The following is a 5,691-nucleotide window of genomic DNA, read 5'->3' as shown; positions in this document are numbered from 1 at the left end:
TTAATAGTCATTAGAATTATTAAAACAGGGGTGAAATTATGTACAAGGACACTTGGCATAATTGTTAACAAAGTATTAAAACCTTGGGTTACACTCAGTCGACATCCTGGTGTAATTATTAAACAAAGTATTAAAATCTTGTTACAGTTTAAGTCCCCAAATTAGTTGGAATATTTAACTTCGGGTATAAGGATAATTTGACGAGGACACTCGCACTTTATATTTATGACTGATGGACTGTTATGGACAAAAACCAGACGGACATATTAAATAATCCAGGACAAAGGACAATTAACCCATGGGCATAAAACTAAAATCAACACGTCAAACAGCATGATTACGGAAGTTTAAATAAGCATAATTATTTTATTTCATATTTAATTTCCTTTAATTTTATATTTAATTGCACTTCTAATTATCGCATTTTATTTTATTGTTATTGTATTTAATTGCACTTTTAATTATCGTACTTTTTAATTATCGCAAGTTTATTTGATCGCACTTTTATTTATCGCAATTTCATTATCGTTATTTACTTTAAGCTTTAAATTAAGTCTTTTATTTATTTAATATTTTACATTTTGTTTTAACTGCGACTAAAGTTTTAAAATCGACAAACCGGTCATTAAACGGTAAAAATCCCCCTTTATAATAATAATATTACTTATATATATATATATTTGTATTTTTATAAAAGTAAACTAATATAGCGTTAAGCTTCGTTTAAAGATTTTCCTTGTGGAACGAACCGAACTTACTAAAAACTACACTACTGTACGATTACGTACACTGCCTATAAGTGTTATAGCAAGGTTTAAGTATATCCATTCTATAAATAAATAAATAAATATCTTGTGTAAAATTGTATCGTATTTAATAGTATTTCCTTGTAAAATATAAAGCTATTTTATATACACCTCACATAACATCAAGTATATTTTTGGCGCCGCTGCCGGGGACAATCAAACTTAAAAGCCGGAAGCGCAACGCTAAATAAAAAAAAGATTTTTATTTTTAGTTTACTTTTATTAAAATTCACTTTTGTAAAAATACGTTTTTAATTATTCGAAAATATAAAAAGAAAACAAAAATTTATATATTTTTTTAAGATTTTGTTAAATATTTAAGTTTTATAAAGTTTCTTTATTTTTATTTTATAAAAATATAAGTTTTATTTAAATATTTATATTTAAAGCATAAAAAAACCGAAAAAAAATTAATATATATATAAATCTATTTTTAAGATATTTTTAAAATTATAAAGTAGTTCTATTTTTATTTTAGTTTTTAAATATAAGTTTTTATTATATAAATATTTTTATTTAAACAGAAAATATAAAACAGAATATAAAAAAAAACGCGTCGAATTTTAATCAACCTGTCATCTGAAAATTGGAACCCCGCGACTCGCGAAGTTTGCAGCTTCTAATACCGCGACTCGCGGAGACACTCTGACACGCCGACAGAAACCCTAATCAGGCATTAAATACGGGGTAATTATTAATTATTATTATTATTAACCCTAATTACTTATTATTATTATAATTAGTTTTAAGTTTCTTTTTATTTAATTTATATATTTAGTTAAATTAGTTTAATTAATGTAAAATTACTAGTTTTAATAAATAAATAATATAAAAATAATATTTTTATAAAAATTGTACTTTTTACAACTTTTTGTATATTTTTATATTTTCTCCCTTTTTAATTGTTTTAGCGTAATATTTGTATTTTTAGTTAATTTTTAGTTTTAAACTTAGTTTTTGCCATAATTATTTTTTACTTCTAGATTTTTAGGCTTTGCCGTAAAATCCCTTAAGTGCCTTTTCTTTAGACTAAGATTTAGGTACTTTAGAATTTTGCGACGCCTTTTTAAGTTTTAGTTTCTTTTTAAGTTATTGACATTTGAGATATAGTTTTTCTTGTAAGCTTTAATATTTTTAGACACCTTTTACCTATGTATCAATTATCATTCCAATTAGTAATCTCAATTTGCGATTATAATTTTAAGTTAGTGATAGTAATAAGGTTGGGTTAGTCGAGTGTTTTAAAGTTCTATAAGTCACTCTTTTTCTTTCTTATTTTTATTTTTCGATCTTTTTTCGACACGCTCTTTTTCTTTCTTATTTCTCGCTATTCTAGTTTTTAGGACATAGATTTTTTATTCTACTTCTTATCTAAATTTCTTAAAATTACAAAAATTTATTTTAAGTGGTTAAATTGATAGACATCAAAATTTTCTGGTTCGTAGTAATAGTTGGATTTGTACGTGGACCGGGTTATTGGAGCCAAACAGTCCTCAATTATATTGAGACCAAACGAATCCTGCCCCTCTGCTGCATCTTTTGGCTATTCGAAATGTGGGCAAAATAGAAAAGTCTATTAATTGGATAACTTATATAATTTTTCTTTCCTTTTAAAAACTAATAGGATATTCAGTGAATGCACCGAGCAAGACGTTCACCACCTTTTGTACGTTCACCACCTGTAACTAGATCAAGACATTTAGCAAATATTACCGCCGTTGATTTTTCTTTAGAATCGTCATCCAGTCAACCAAGTACTCCAGTTCAAATTTCCGATAATCCATTTTTTGAACCCGATCTCACAATTGAGAATCCGGAGAATATTCAGGGACGATTCATAGATCCTGAACCATTAAATTTTCCTCCGGAACCACCAATAATTCAAACAGAGATTGTTGAGGAACGAACCATTAAATCAGAATCCTCTAGTGATTCGGATTCAACAAATTCAATTATGGAGAATCTGGAACCTTTAAGTATGGAAGACCGAATGAGAGATAAACGCACTGGCCAAGGTCACGCAATTACTCATCCTGACATTAATGCGCTAGATTATGAAATCAAAGGACAAATTCTACACATGGTGACTAATCAATGCCAATTTAGTGGTGCGCCGAAGGAAGATCCAAATGAACATCTTCGTACCTTTAATAGGATCTGCACTCTATTTAAAATAGGAGAAGTTGAGGATGAACAGATATATCTCATGTTATTTCCCTGGACTTTAAAGGGAGAAGCCAAAGATTGGTTGGAATCGTTACCTGAAGGGGCGATTGATACATGGGACGTTTTAGTTGAAAAATTTCTTAAACAATTCTTTCCTGCATCTAAAGCCGTAAGACTTCAAGCAGAAATTGTTACGTTTACAAAGAAACCGAATGAAACTCTATATGAGGTGTGGACAAGATTTGGAAAGTTATTGAGAGGATGTCCGCAACATGGTTTAGACACCTGTCAAATAGTACAAATATTCTACCAAGGATGCGACATCACTACAAGGAAAGACATAGATATAGCAGCTGTTGGTTCCATTATGAAGAAAACCGAAACTGATGCTTATAAAATTATTGATAACACTGCTTCCCACTCAAATGAGTGGCACCAAGAAAAAGATATCGTTAGATCATCTAAAGCAGCTAGAGCCGATTCAAGCCATGACTTAGATTCCATTTCCGCAAAGATAGATGCTGTCGAGAGACGAATGGAAAAGATGACTAAGGATATTCACTCAATACGAATTAGTTGTGAGCAGTGTGGAGGACCACATTTGACAAAAGATTGTCTTAGTATTGAACTAACAATGGAACAAAGAGAGAATGTTTCATATCTAAACCAAAGACCTGGAAATAATTATCAGAATAATTATCAACCGCCAAGACCTATTTACAATCAAAATCAGAACTATAACCGAAATATTCCATACAACAACCAACAAGGTCCTAGCAATCAACAAGTATCCAACAATACTTACAATTAGCAAAGAACTAATTTTCAAAACAAACCACCACAACCCGATGATAAAAAGCCGAATTTAGAAGATATGATGACGAAGCTAGTTGAAACTCAAACGCAGTTTTTCACATCTCAAAAATAAACCAATGAACAAAATGCTCAAGCATTTAGAAATCAACAAGCTTCTATTCAAAATCTGGAACAAGAAGTAAGTAACCTAGCAAGGTTAATAGGTGAAAGAAAACCGGGAAGTCTACCTAGTGATACAAATGCTAACCCCCGGAATGAAACAGCTAAAGCCATTACCACAAGAAGTGGTACAACACTTAAACCACCTGAAATACCTGTAACTTCTGATGAAGCTATTCCTACTCCACAAGAACCACAACCTGATCAAGATAAGGAAAAAAACCGGTAGTTGAAAAGGTTAATGAAGATAACACAGTTAAGGATAAACCTTATGTTAAACCATACCAACCACCACTTCCTTACCCGAGTAAAATGAAGAAAGAGAAACTTGAAGCCGAGCAATCCAAATTCTTGGATATGTTTAAACAGATAAATGTAAATCTTCCTTTCATTGATGTGATTTCAGGAATGCCTAGATATGCTAAATTCTTGAAAGATCTAATCTCAAATAGAAAGAAAATGGAAGAACTCTCGGCTGTTACTATAAACGCTAATTGTTCAGCAGTGCTGTTGAATAAGATACCAGAAGAACTATCTGATCCAGGAAGTTTCACAATTCCATGTTTTCTGGGTAGTCTTAGTTCAATAGAAGCATTGGCAGACTTAGGTGCTAGTATAAATTTAATGCCATATTCACTATACGCTAAACTAGACCTTGGAGAATTGAAACCAACAAGAATAAGTATACAACTAGCTGATCGATCAATAAAATATCCTAGAGGGATAATGGAGAACATGCTAGTTAAAGTTGGTACTTTAGTATTTCCAGTAGATTTTGTTGTTCTGGACATGGAAGAAGATTCTCAAGTTCCTCTCATATTAGGAAGACCATTCTTAAACACGGCTAAAGCAATGATAGACGTGTTCGGTAAGAAACTGACCCTAAGTATAGAGGACGAGAGTGTTACCTTTTCAGTTGATAGAGCAATGCAACAACCTCAATCTGCAGATGATACATGTTATTATATTCAAACTATAGATTCACATGCAGAATTATTAAAAGAATTTCCAGAATTACAAGGAACAGGAGAATGTTCTTTAGGAGAAGGAACAGAACAAATTGATGAAGCTGAAATGTTAGCTACACTTATAGCTAATGGATATGAACCAACAACAGAAGAAATTCAAATGCTAAAAGAAGAAGACAGATATCGATATAAATCATTGATAGAAGAACCTCCAAAATTAGAGTTAAAGCCACTTCCAAACCATTTGGAATACGCTTATTTACATGGTGAATCTGAATTACCTGTAATAATATCGTCTTCTCTTACTGAAAATGAGAAATCACAACTCATTTCTGTGTTGAAAGCTCATAAACCAGCCATTGCATGGAAGATTCATGATATTAAAGGAATAAGTCCTTCGTATTGCACACATAAAATCCTTATGGAAGAAGGTCATAAAACGTATGTGCAACGCCAATGAAGACTAAATCCTAATATGTAAGATGTAGTTAAAAAATAAATTATTAAACTACTAGACGCAGGTCTAATTTATCCAATTTCTGATAGTCCATGGGTAAGCCCAGTTCAATGCGTGCCTAAGAAGGGTGGCATGACTGTCATTACAAATGAGAAAAATGAGCTTATTCCTACTAGGACTGTAACAGGATGGCGTGTGTGTATTGATTATAGAAAATTAAATGACGCCACCAGAAAAGATCACTTTCCCTTACCTTTCATTGATCAAATGTTGGAAAGATTAGCCGGAAATAGTTACTATTGTTTTCTAGATGGATTTT

Source organism: Rutidosis leptorrhynchoides, chromosome 2, assembly GCF_046630445.1.
Source record: "Rutidosis leptorrhynchoides isolate AG116_Rl617_1_P2 chromosome 2, CSIRO_AGI_Rlap_v1, whole genome shotgun sequence".
Lineage (NCBI taxonomy): Eukaryota > Viridiplantae > Streptophyta > Magnoliopsida > Asterales > Asteraceae > Rutidosis > Rutidosis leptorrhynchoides.
Note: the sequence above shows the minus strand (reverse complement) of the source record.